Source organism: Pleurodeles waltl, chromosome 7, assembly GCF_031143425.1.
Source record: "Pleurodeles waltl isolate 20211129_DDA chromosome 7, aPleWal1.hap1.20221129, whole genome shotgun sequence".
Lineage (NCBI taxonomy): Eukaryota > Metazoa > Chordata > Amphibia > Caudata > Salamandridae > Pleurodeles > Pleurodeles waltl.
In genome coordinates this window covers 1,188,960,497-1,188,975,425 of record NC_090446.1, presented here as the reverse complement: position 1 = coordinate 1,188,975,425, position 14,929 = coordinate 1,188,960,497, and positions in this window count along the sequence as shown.

Here is a 14,929-nt window from a genome sequence, read left to right as displayed (position 1 = left end):
ATACAGTTTTAGTAACACATTTATTTTTAGTCCTGCCAACATAAATGCATGTGATCATAGAAACTAGCAAAGTGTGGGCCGGATTAATAAGGTGTTAATTACCAGTTGGCCTCTGCTTGCAGGTAAGATACCATACTCTCTGCTCACTCACACAGCTCACAACTGCAGCAATCTTACCATTAACACACTCACGAGAGACCCACCTTTTGAAGCCTAGAGATAGTTTCAGTGCTGGATGGTGGAATTTGCATGCTCAGAGCGCTGCCCTGCAGTAATCGATTAATCAATTTCAATGCAACCAATATCTGCTGGAAAGTGGTGGAAAGGAGGAGTCATCAAGGAATCATGAGGCGCTTTTGTAAGGATTGCATACTCCTTCAGTGTCTGTCGTTGACATTTGCTAAACACCACAATTACAATGCGCCATATTTAATGCTTCTGAGATAAATTTGCCACTGGTGATGACTGCCTTATATTGCCTTGCTGTGGAACAGGTCCTATATACTTCAGATAAACAGTTTGAGGAGGCCCTCTTTACATATATGCCAACATTTTAGAACAGGAAAGTATGAGACTGTGAAAACAAAATCGAGGGATTGTATATTACCCACTGACTTCTATTGAAGCGGAGGTAATTTTGGGTGAGAGGCAGCTAAAATGAAGCCACGTTTGGCTTTCAAATTCGTGAATCTCCCGCCTGAATAGGGTCCGTTGGCATGTATGCAGTGCTTAATTTGTGCCGGCACTTTATAGTCAACACCGGCTCTCATGCCCGCCCACCGCATGGAGGGTGCTGTTTTCTACTTTGGAAATGAGCACAGCAGTTATTTAATTATTTAAAATGCATTAAAGTGACAAGTACCTGCTGCTTGAACCATTCTTTCAGCTTTTAGTGTTCTTGAATAGTCTAAGCTGCCACACTTCTCGAAGTGGGATAGTTAGTGGTTGCGCTGGTACAGTGCAGCACTGGCAGGGGCGGTGGGCAAAGCAAGCTGTAGTGGTCTCCTGACCAGAGCCCTTGTACTTCTTCTTTTTTTTTACAAATTAAGCACTACATGAATGGCACTATCAGAATGGCCATCTTCCCCAGTGTCTCCTGCCTGGAAGTGGACCAAGTCCCATTTGTCATTCTAATTTTTGACTTGGAAAAAACCTTAACTAATTTTAGCAGAAATCTTGGAACCACTAAGTGACTTCCTAAACTTCAGAGTTCATGTCAACATCACTTTTGATTATGAACCAACATTATATTGTCAAGCTGGTTATGAAATTTACCTGGAACGAGCCGGTTTTCGGGCCTGATGTCTTTAAGAAGTCATGCTTTAAGGTTAACGGGAGGGCAGGATCCTTCGCGGAGGCAAGGTAACTCCTGCATAGCGTTTTAAGATTTTAGTTTCAAAACGGATTTGCTTTGCTCAGTCTGCTCTAACTTCCCTTGAGAAGCTCAGAATGGAAAACTGTTGGAGTGAAATAAATACTATTTCATGTATTGTCTCATTACCTTATATTTAGTGTCAGTGAATGTAAAGGTATATTATGGAACTATACTCATTATCTCACATGGATCTTGCCCTCCTAAACTTACAGTGAATCTCTAAGTTCAGGCTTCTCCAGCGAGTACCTCATGAGCCACTGATAACTTTCCTGCCACCTGTAAGTAGCTCGCCTGTATGCAGTCCAGCATACTGATTAAGGCGCTTTTGCTTTTTTGATTTCATACATGTATACTGAAATTGAAAAGTGAGTATTCAAGAAGAACATTTGTGTATTTTCAGAGCTCATAATCAGACGTTTGGAGATAAACTGTTGAATTCCCCACATATATCTAAAACTAATTTTTAAAGGATAAATTACGCAGTGTTGGAGAGACCTATATCTAATTCTTCCCTTGATTTCAGGGACATTGCACCTATAACAGTTATGTGTTGCCCATACAGAAGCATTTCATATTGATAAAGCTTTTTTTTTTTAGGGTACTGCTGACACCCCTCGTGATGCCCTTAGGTGATAACTGCTGACAACCCAGCATGGCGTAGCCACTAATGTAATCATGTCTGATGTGGCACCTATTACAACAGTAATACTATTAGTAGCTCAGGATGATTTTCATTGAAGATAAGTAGCTCTTATTAAGAAAAGGTTGGAGACCTCTCTTCTTGAATGTCGAAGTCAAGAATCAGGGAGTCAGGACACACAAGTACCAACCACACACCGGAATTGGCACTCTCCGCTTTAGAAAGAAAGGCATCTTTAGAAATCTGGTGCACAAGAGGGAAAAAAATGTCTTTTTATGACATTTACCCAGCGTCAACCCTTGCTCACAAAGCGCCCTGGGCGGAAATAAATTTGGCACCCGGCCTGCAGCAAGTGAATAAAATGAGACAGCAGGGTGCCCATAATGTGCCCATAGGTCAGTCACACATCCAAGCAGTGATTGGCCTCTTACCTCGATCACGCAAGGGCCAAGTGTCTGGTGGTGCTGTGTGGTTGCAGGGGATGAGGACAGATGAGAGGGGGGTTAATAGGGTGTAAACAAAACACCTGTCACAAGTAAAATGAAATTAATTTAATCGTAAACACTGGGAGCAGGTAAGAGCAATGTCAGAGCCCGACTGGGAACTCAAAGCAGCCCTGGCAAATGTTGTCAGAACAGCTCCCATAGGGTGCATAGCGAGCAACCCTGACCACTACAATGGGGCATTGGCGGAGTTCTCCCACAAGAACATTTTGGGATAAATTGCAAAAACTATGCATTCTACAACACATTTGTCATTATATATTCATTTGTATTTGTTCTTAAAGCCTAGTAAAGGATGACACTTCAGTGTACCAGGGTACAGCAGTTTTTATCGGGGTTCTTCAATGATTCCCTCACCGTCACCCCCTAACAGTGCCTACCATCTATCCATAGACCCTTTCTCACATGTATTTCATTTGTTTTATACCGTGCCTCTTACCAGTGTAGGGTAATGGAGCACTTTACATCACACACACACATACAGAGACAATGAATCATACATGTGTAAATCAGTGTATAGAAAATGTTACATAAGACAAAGGGGACTACCAAGTGTAGGATTCACATGTCATCCATACTGGCAGGCATTTGTAAGAGTGATTGGTCTGGGGAAGTATAAACTCAGGATTCAGAACATAACACAGTAGTTAGGGTTGACTTTACTAATAACAATTTATTTCTACCCACACTAATGCTTTTTAGCAAAATTATTATAATCAAAGACTGGGAAAAACATAACTTTCTAACCTGCACCATGCAGTTAGCATGCAGCTCCTTGACTGTAGTTCATAGCTCACTGTGGTAGATTATGATTGTAACTTGTGGACTGCACTGTAACAAATGGATCTCTGTGACAAAAACTGTATCCCACCAAGCATTGCGCATAAAATACTGTTCTGTGTTCTGCATAGTACACTTTCTTTCTAGCAGGCATATTAACCCTCTGAACTACCTTAGATGAGTCAAAACTGCCTCTAGACAGAACTCCGAACTCTCTCCAGCAGGTTCATTACTCACCAGATTTGTCTTGGCACTTTTATTGTTGCCTGAAAACTGTTGGCTATGCAAGGAACTCAGCAGTGCTTTTAAAACTGCTGCACTGCTACAAAAGAGCCCCCCCCAGTAGCAAAAGCGGTTACTATCTTCCCAGCCTCCTGGGAAATGCCTGATATGGCTAGTCCGGCCTTGAGGGTTGCTGCTGCCTGTCCCCTTTGCTGCTAGGCCTTTCTCCCCCAGTGCTGAGCCTTTTTTTGGCTATTTGGGGCAGTTCGAGCTAAGGCATCCAGATATTTTTGTCCACATAAGCTCTCCACCCCAAAATCAAATTTGCATCCTTTTTTCCAACATCCTGGGGATTCTGAAGGTACCCAGGGTTTGTGGATTCCCCTGGAGGGGACCAAGAAATAAGCCAAAATGTAGCAATGTTTAGTTTTTTGGGGGGGGGAAATGGGAAAACAGTGCAGCAGAATAAAGTGTCTGTGTTTTTTCTGCAAATGGCATCAATGATGGTGCTAAAATCACCATCTTCTCAACTTTCATGAACAGGCAGACTTGATTGAGATAACCACATTTATAACACCCATTTTTCCAATTTTTTATGCTTTCAACTCCTCTCAGTTTGTGGTGGGAACGGGTATGAAACCCTTTGTGCATTTTGGAAAACAATACGTTTCTGAAAACTAGACAAAATTCTGAATGCAGCAAGGGGCCATTTGTGTAGATCCTTCAAGGTTTTCCCAAAGAAATGAAGGGCCTCATTACGACTTTGGCAGCCGGACCACCTGACTGCCATAGTGGCGGATGCCAAAAGAACGCCTTGTTGGCGGTCATACTGACCGCCATATTACGAGTCACACTGGCAAGACCGCCAAAAGTCAGCCAAAAAGGCCACACCTCTCGTCCCGTGGAGTGCAAGGAATAGACAGGACAACTACCAGCACCGACGGCCCGTCGACCAACCACCAAACGTATTACAAGTCAAAAGTGGCAGTGGTAGTTCAGCCATGGCGGCCTTCCAATGGGGTTCCGAACCACAGCGGTTCATGGTCATCACAGTTATACAGAACATCACATTGGATGGATTTGAAAACAACACAGCTGACAGACATTGCTACTCTCGACGCACCTGCAAAACACACTATAAAACACACCACAATTCTTTGCATCGACAACGCAACACACTGTAGCTAGAAAGCACAATAGATAAAAATATATTATTCGAACAGGCACCCCAGCATTTTTCTCACATCACATACCACAACCTTCACACTTTTTTCTCCAGTCACATCCATTTGCACATCCCAACTTCACAAACTTACTGTCACTTGTTAATTTCATTCCTTTCCCTTATCACCACCATGTCACCCCAGAAAAAAAACAGTTTCTCTGACGATGAGTTGAGTCATGGTGGATGAAATATTAAGAGTAGAGCCACATTTATTTGGAGCACAAGTCCAGCACACTACTATTGGCAGGAAAATGGAAATGTGGCAAAGGATAGTCGACAGAGTGAATTCTGTATGCACCACCCCGTGCACAAGCGACAACATCAGGAAGAGGTGGAACACCCTCCAGGGAAGGGGAACGGGTTCATACCATGCATCTAGGTACCAGAAGACTGGTGGTGGTCTCCTCCTCCTCCCTTACAACTCACATCCTGGGAGGAGAAGGTCTTGGTCATCCTGCAGCCCTCAGGATGCTGAGGATCCTGAGGGCTTGACAGGAATACCTGGGGGAGTGGAGTTCGGTAAGTCACAACACTAAAATATCTCACCAAAATGTATGCATGATCACTGCTCACCCTTGACCACCTTCACTGTCAGCCCACTCACCAGCCCAGTCTCCACCTGTTCATAGGCCACTGTCTGGCATCTCACATGTGAACTAGACTCGCCTGGGGGAACAATAGCTGTGTATATTGTATGTAGTACACAGCGTGACAGCACTGCAATTCCCAGCAGGCACTGTTCTACAATTACTAAAACCAGAACAGTGTATCCTTCTCTAAATTAACTTTTTTGGCAATTCCCTAGTGAAGTGTACCCACCTGAAAGGATGACATTCATATTATGTGTGGGTAGTAGAAGCACTGACAGGACTGCTAAGTCCAGGAGGCACTCCTAATGTAATTCCACTGAGCCACTACAGTGTCCTCTGATCAAATGGCCCTTCTCCCTGAACTCACCATTGAAGTGTACTCACCTGAGAGGTTGATATCTGTATAGTGTGTGGGTAGTACAAGCACTGACAGGACTGCTAAGGCCAGGAGGCTACTGTCATTACCAACACCAGAACAGTGTCCCCTTCCCTGAAGATAACAGTATTTTAAAGCTCATATGTTGTGTACTCACGGGGTGATTGGCAGCTGTCAGGAATTGTGAAGCAGTGAGAGTGACAGGACCGCAACTCACAGCAGGCACTGTTTCCCCAAATCAAGACTCAAAAAACGGTGTCCTCCCCCAAAATACCCCTGTGTACCAAATTATCACTGAAGTGTACCCACCTGGGAGGGAACCATCAGTATAGTGTGTGTAATACAGGTAGTTACATTGCTGCAACTCACAGGAGCCCCCCTTACTGTTACTTCAAACACCAGTCCAGTGCACACTTGCCAAAATACCCTTCTTTGGGAATCCACACATAACATGCACTCATCTGGGGGGTGACATATAGCAATTGCATGAAGTACATGGAGTGACATGGCTGCTAAAGCCAGGGTACTCTGTCTCACAAAATCCAAACACAAGCCCAGTGTGCATCTGTCCCAATATCCTTGTTTGTGAACTCACAGTGGTAGTGTGCACACCTAGGAGGATAACTTATGTATACTGTGTAGTACGTGGAGTAACATGACTGTAAATTCCAGGAGGGCCAGTCCACCAGGACACTGTACATATGTCACATTGCATCTGTCTGTGAACTCACAAATGAACTTTACTCACCTGGGAGAGACCAAGATAAAGGTCATGGTACCCTCTGTGATGTGGCTAAATACCTAGAACCACGTTGAACACCTAAGGCAAGATGAAATTATGTTGAATAGGAAGGACAGCTCAACCTGTGTGCAACAAAAAAAACATGAACTAAAGGCCTCAAGATGCATCACCTGAATGGTATTGGCAGCAGGCGCATTCACAATGCGCGGAATCCATGATGACTACAATCACATATAGAACAATGTCCAGGGTCTGCCTGCATAACAGTCAACTCGGACTTTAAAGGATCAAAACCACATTCTGCCCAGCCACTGTTTTGCCTGTACTGCTGGCAAGATGTAAGTCTATGCCAATCCTCCCAAGTGTTAGTGAACTCATACATTCTGCAGCTGGTTGATTGAAATGGAATTGGTATATCTCAGAAATGTCAGGTCTGTACAATTGATAATATGTGTACCAGTCACATAAGGAAAACCTGCCATTCCAGCGTGTACATGGCCTTGGCTAAATGTCACAATACACTATTAAAGGCAGATGTCACAATACAACCTGTAACATTGTATCTCTCACATCAACAGTTCGAGCTGCCACTGGGAACACCGACCCACTGAAGAGACCTCCACTACCCCCATGGATGAAGCCCTCAGTGAAGACAACACTCTTGGATGTCGGGAAGTTGAGGACAGTTCTGGCCCATCAGGGCAACCTGGTCAGACGACACCAGTGAGCCTCACCATGACCATACCGCCTCCTCCCAGCCCGGTTGCATCTACAGCTCAGCAAGCCACTCGCTCCCCAACCTGTGTCCCGAGGACAGTGATTACCATCTTGTGCACCCCAGTCCAGAATCCTGAGTCACAGCAACCCACCTCCAACAATGATGGTCCTAGAACCAATGGTAGGGAGCAAGATGTGCCAGGGGTACAGGCACGTGGGGGTAGGGTGGGTGGAAGGGATGTTGTCGGCCAGCGGTATGAGGCCACTGGGGATGTTCCTGGTCAGGACACCATCAACCAAGTCTTGGGAGCCTATCAACAATCCCAAGAGATAATGAGGCAGGTACTTACCGAATGCAGGGAAATAAAGCATCTATAGAGGGATTTCCATCGAGAGTCATTGGAAAAGTGGGAGACCACAAACACCAGTGGTGTTCAGGCGTAATAGCCGGACCCTGATCAGGGACTGCGAGCAACACCACACTCCTTCCTTTGGACCAGTAACACCAGGTCCTTCTACTTTGGTGGAAGCCAAAGAGGCTCTGTCAGGGGAAGCACCCGTCTCAGACACCCCTGCCTCCGTAGCAGTAGAATCCCCTAGCAAGCAGGGATATCCACCCAAGACTCCAGGAGGTACGGATGGCAAGACACAAACCACTGGCAGCAAGTGACCTCTTCCTGATTTCACTCCTTTCTGTGCCAATTATTCACTCTGTTGACTGTTCTCCAGCCGCGTTCCATTTTCCATGGTAGTAGAACACTGGACTTTGAACTACAAATGTTGTGGCACCTATTGATATAATTTCTTCCACTGGGGCTGATCCCCTCACTTCCATTTTCTGTAGCATCATTTTGTTTTATTTCCTGCCCCTATGAATATAAACTCACCCATCAGAAACACATTGCCTACTTGCTTCTGTTCCACATGTTGAAATGTTGAGATGTAAGCCCTTGTGATGCACATGAGGAAGACACAATATGGTAATGGAAGGAGGGATATGTCACAGGTAGTGTCATGCTGAGAATCAATAGCAACACACTGATACAAGTGTCGGGTCACACCAAACATCTTATTGCACTTTACGGCACTTAGGCTGTCAAAATGTCTGGACTGTCATAGTCAAGATTGTCTGAACCATATTGAATCAGGCTATGTGTGCCAAGGTGCCATACCCCAGACCACAAAAGAATGGGCTTTGTCAGAGTTTGCCCCATAGAATAGGCTAAAAGATTAGTGAATGTTGTCACCAGCTTGAGCCTTATCACATACCAAAACACGGTCTGCCAACATAACATAAGCCACGGGACAGACAGAGGGCAATGCAACAGCCAATGATCATGGGTCCATCCCATTATAATGACAAAGCATCTGGTGGTATGATACAACCTATATCAGTGTTGTGGTACAGACACTTTAGCCTGCAATGATGAAACACATCTACAGCAACAAGCAGGTCATACAGGATCATTGTCAACACAATGTGAAGAGAGATTGCATGAATTTCACTTGATTAGAACATATCTCAATGCTATATGATCGCACACATGTGATAACTGGACCAACACACCACATCAAACCAGTGGATCTTGCACTTCAGATTTCCACTCACATACTGTCCAAGCTGCCTTGGCACAGGACTCATACACCCTAAATCTGTGACCAACATTACCTGTATCAATCCATGACCTCTTCTTATGTCAGAACAGCATCAGATACTAGCCAATGTCATGACTCTAAAATGCCCACATGAGGATGGCATAGTGAAGGTACCTGGATAAAAAACAATTCAAGAAGTTTAGGTTAGGAATTCAGACCTATGACCATAAGCTCATATCAAACGTTAGTGGATGCACTTACATTGCAATGAGACTGACACAAACCATGCAGATAATCAAGGTAGTGAAATGTACCCGTCTGACTTTGAAAGCATACCTTGGATTCATATTGCAAAACATAACTTTCACAATCTGTAGGAAAAAACATCATACTCCACAGATCCTGGCACAGATCCTTATACATTCACAGTGATAACATAACAATACTTACACTCAGTTAAAGTAGTAATTGATGAGATCTGCACACAAGTCTTCACCTTCCTCCTCATCACTGTCATCCTCACTTGGCATTTCAGGATCATCACCTGTGTTCTGCTTAGCTTCAAACTAAGAGGGAACGAACCCAAAGAATGCAGCACTCTTAGTCTGAGTAACAAATTTATTAAGGCATTTCCCAGATCTCAAACAAAAGCACACAAAAATATGAACATGAGCTTTTAACTTGAATGCAGTGAAACACGTGTAGATAATAAAATAATCACAGCAGTTAAACAATGATAGGCAGAAAAAGTGCAATACATCAACAATGAATATGAATGCAGTGAATATATACACATTTATGTATGCACACAGCAAAGCTAGATAATTAAGAATTAAAATGCATCACCATGAGGGTTGACTTCTTCATCTTTGCCAACATCAAGCCGAGGAGCGCTAGACGGCTGAGGCAGTAGGAAATCCTTCCAACATCGAATATTTTAGCCTGAACCATGTGTCTACATTCAGGAGAACTCCTTCTAGCTCAGTGCCAAGCCTCCCCACCTTATATACCATAAACAAACCCAAGAGGAAGGTTCTGACAACCTCCCTCTCCCTTTGCGTAATTTATGAAATTCAAGTGCTGGCTGTGCTCAGTCTGCGTCGAAAACATGCAAAGGAACGGGCTCTGCCCCGATGCGCATTCCCAAGACAGAGAAGCTGTACTTTTCCTTGCTGAAAACATTCCCAGCCTGAAGCCTTCTCTTATCATGTACCATGTACATCCCCCATATTTTGTTCCAGCACAGTGTAACCTTATGCTAGGAAGAAGAGCATAAACACGTGCTGTGTAGAAAACAAACTGGGCATGGAAAAATCCCTGCACCACCGATGTGATGCCATCTGGAGCTAAGCACGAAATGTAGTCAGTGGTCATAATGGAGTCAGTGGTTAAAAACAGATGGCATTAAAACCCGGTGGCACTGCTAGCTCCCCCTCATCTGGGATGTATGGGATATTCCTCCACAGGGCAATGTTATGGAGCATGCAGCAAGCCGCATTGATCTTACACACTTTTTTGGGTGAGTAGAGGAGCGCTTCACCTGTCTTGTCAAGATACCTAAATCTGGCCTTCAGGAGCCCAAAAGCCAGCTCCACGACACGCCTTGTTCTTCCATAGGCATTGTTGAAGTGGACTTTCCTTAGCATAGTTGGGTTCCTCACCGGCACAAGAACCATGAACGGTTTGGGTATGGAGAGTCCCCTGTTATGGAATAGAACATATGTGCAACTATGAGTCTACATGTTTGGCTGGCCAAAAAGACATGCGCACTTTGCATGTTTTCTACCCGGCTGTATCGCACAGCCGAGTAGGGAACATGCACAGGCTCCCATTCCCAGTCTTGGCGGCAAAGCAGACTGCTCAGACCAATCACCAATCTGCTGTCTGCAGTGTTGTGATTGGCTGGAAGCCTGTGCAGCCAGGAAGAGGATGGAGGGGAGACAAACATGTAACCCCTTGAAGGTAAGTGTTGTTGTTTTAATTTTTTTATTTATGTATTTTTTAAAACCCTCCCTGTCCCTTTGCACCCTGTCCTTCCCCGCCATCGCTGTTCAGTGTCAGCCGCCACTGCTTGTGTGCCAAACCATAGAAGTCAGCCTTCACATGGGCCAAATCCTCACATTGAGGAAAGTGGATATAGCTATCCAGGTGTTTCAACATTGCTGAGAGTACATCCTTCAAAACCAGGCTGAACAAAGGCTGGGACATCCCAGCAGAAAGGGCCATTGTATTTTGGAAGGACCCTGTGGCCAGGAATTGCAAAACTGCCATAACTTGTGCAATGGGTGGTATGATATTTGGATGACTAATTGCAGGCACCAGATCTGGCTCCAACTGATGACATAGGTCCACACATTTGTTAGCCGATTCAGACAATAGATGTGGATGATGTGGCATTCTTCTCAGGGGCACTTTCTCCGCTGCGCCCCTCTCAAATTCCTGCACATCAACATTAAAAATATGTTAAATAGATCAATTTGTTTAGAGATAAAATCATATCTCTTAACAAATGGATGTATTTAACTCTGGGCTGTCTGTCCCAGGGTGCCTGCCCCGTCTCACTTTGAAGTAGGAGACGGAAGCCAGGCAGTAAATCAACTTCTCTGCACTGTGACTCATGACGCAGGGCTTAGCTTTCTAAAGCCCTTCATTTTCATTCTGGTGTACGGTGGTATCCGCTATAGGCCAGTGACACTTTTAGCGTCATGGTTTCAGGAGTTGGAGTCTTCATCCCTGTGTGAGGGCAGGCATCTGTCATTCACAGACATCAATCCCACCCATTCCCATTTGTCACGCAGTAGGAATGAATGCAAGCATGTCTGGTTTAGTGCCTTGTTCTTGGTAATAGTAAGTATTAGAATGCTAATCTTGGGTTATTCATATTGTGCTGAGACCCTTTGTCACCTTAACTTCCCCCACTTTGACACCCCAGGTCCTGGCTGCAGATCGTTGGACCATTCAGATTTGCAGCTGCTATACTTGTTCCTCTGGTAAATTGTTCCAAAAGACGAGCAGGGTTCTGATTTCCCTTGCAAAGTTTATCTACATATCCAAGTCAAGCTCAAAGCGAGAAATATGTGCTTACAGGAAAGGCAGTTACCTGCTGTGTGTGTTAAAACTAGCCTATTCCATGTCCTTAACATCAATGCCAAAAACATGGGTTGATTTGCGAACAATGAATGTTAAAAACCTTAAGGTAATCTGGGTCAGTGATTTTGCTCCTCTCTTTTTTCACGTTTTACTTAATGTTGCACTCACCGACAGAGTTAGCTGTTTCATCATGCTCTGTTTCTCTATTTCTTTTTGTGCATTTTATTACTGTTGCTTGCATAGTGCATACTTTGACTTGTGACAGGTGTTCATGAACGGCTTTGAATGAGCGTGCTAGCACTGAGGCTGAAGCCGGCAAAGCACAGTGCCTGTCAGTATGTTGGCGCCTCTGCAGAGCACACAGAACAATGGCCATGTATTCCAGCTACAATTGAAATTCAGTGTAAATGTGCGTGAAAATTGTGCAAAGAGGTCACAATATTTATAAAGCAAAAGTAAATAAAGTGCTCAAATGTGTATGAGTGGAGTGTATGTTTGAGATGGTAAAATGAAGGAGATGCGAGAAAGTGCATTTAGGTGAGAATGAAAAGAGGGTGCTGAAGAGGAAAGAGAGGAGATTGAAAATGTGCAGATGGATGAGATGTGCAGAGAAAAAGGACATACATATCTAACATAAAGCACACATAACTGAAGATCATGCTCCTTCCACAAGCCTCAATAATATTTAATTCATAGTCTCACAATTTAAGAATTGAAACATTTCCAATGTTAATTATTTATAAGAAATCATTGTTGTTACTCATTTATCTTAAACAGATAACAACCACTGACAAAGCCAATAGGACTGACAAGTTTTAGGTGTATGTCAGTTGGTGTGTTATATTTCTGGATGCAATAGCACCTCAGAGAGAAACAAAAATACAGATCAGGTGGCATTCTAAGGGAATCGCAGAAATTTATTTTACATGTTCCTTTTAGAGAGTCCCCACTTTTTTATATCATACTTAAAGACCTGTCTGCACATATTTCTGTGTTACTGGTTGTAGCCATCAGCTGTGGGTGCTTCCCAATGCCTGGTTAAAACATTTTCGTCCAAAGTTGATGCTGCATGCAGTGCAAGACACTGCACAAGCACACACTTTAAAGGGCCTGAAGTTGTCACGCTGAACAATTTGTACATGAAAATACCTGTTAAACTTATTATTGCAGTAAGATATGGGGCAGTTTTAATGTTTTTAATTTCTAAAGGCTATACATTCACACTGCTTTATAAACCTTGCTTTCTCACTAAATTCATTTGATTTCAAATGCACCATTTGTCCATTAAAAAATAAAAATAAATTCTTGGGAGGAGGACCCACCCTGGACCCCACGTTTGTTCAGTAGGCTTGCTCGCTTCACTTGCTACATAAAAGTCATACCCAACTTTTATGCCCTACCACTTTTAAATGTCACCAGCCATCACTGGTTCTTCCATGGTCTGAAGGTCTGGCAGTAGATGATAGACGGGAGATTGTCTGATCCTTCCCCTCCCTGGCTACCTATGTATGACAAGAAATTAGTATTGCCATTATTCAATGTGTCCCTTGCAACATACAGGATGCATGTCAATGTTAAAATGTGATAAGGCATGTATTGAGGTGTGGGCATGATACACAATACAAATCACAACTGATAATCAGACAGCAGTTACGTCACTCCTTTGCATATATGCCTAGCAATGTACAACAATAGTGTTTGATTTGTAGGAGCTACATGACAGGAAAAGACAAGCAGTTATTGATGCAAAACCCAACTATTTCGGAGATGTGATACATTTGTCAGAGCCATATAGTATATTTCAGGTCTCTAAAATGGTGGATGCCTGACCTACTCCACAGGAGATTAGGAACCACCCATGACTGCCGGCGGGAGTCATCTTGGCAGTAGGTGGTTGCAACCGTGGCAGATACAGCCATAGTCTAACATTGATTCCAGCTGCAGTTATAGGCCAATGGCTGCGTCTGCCAGCGGTGATGGCCGTGTACATAGCAGACGTGACCGCTGTGTTCTGTGAAATTCCTAACTTGACTCCTCACACTGCTGCCAGCAATACCTCCAGTAACTGAACTGCTGTGTACTGCCTCTGGGAGCAATCATGCCACATACAACAGGTTATAGGGCCCCGGCCTTCTCACCAGAGGAGCTGGAGAAGCTGGTGTATGAGGTCCTACCCCTGTATGAACAGCACTATGGTGTACCAGAGGAGCAGGTAAGTGCCTCATGTGCGCAGTTTTCTCTATACTTCGAAATATATTTCCTCCTCACAGGCTAGAGTGTGACCATGTGTGGCAGAATGTGAACTCAACATACTTTAGATGCAGTCAGTTTGCATAAATGGGAGGGTCAATGTGCATGTATTTGTGTTCAGTTACAGGTGTTGAGTTCTGATACATTTTGGTGTGTGTGTATTGAGTGTCCCCTGATCCACCTTGTGTCGGATGCATATAACTAGGTGAGGTTACAGACATCCCCAGACATCTCTTACCTAATGGATGTTATCAATGTGAGAGCACATGTATTTGCATGACAGCATGAGCTGTGTATGCATGTTGTATGTGTCAGTTGTGTGTAATGTAAGCTATGTGTATGGTGCCACAGACATTTCAAGCCACATCTGCCCTTACTAAACTGTTGTTTGGAAGGCATATCCTGACTTACTCTGCCCCTCAGCTTGGCACATGCCAATTTGCTGTTGGCTACATGATGTACTTTCATGCATGGAACTGTTGGGAATGGAATTTCATGTAGGTCTGTTTGCTCAGTCTGCAGAGCCTGGGGCCTGTCAAATGTATCTCGTTCTATTTGTCCAACCCGAAGCTGGTGTTGAGTCTAGCCTGGAACTGTGGCAATGTGCTCACTCCATTTGTCCCAGCACATCATGTTATGAGACCAAATCTTGCCTCAATGCTAATATGCAGCCTTTTGAGGAACTATCCTCTGATAAGAATGTAAATGGTATTGGGGAGAGCTGATGATCTGAGACTCATGTGCACTTGGCATCTTTGTCTTTGTGTGTTTCAGAGCCTTGACAGGTCTCTTGATCCCATATCCCCGTTGTCATAGTCATACA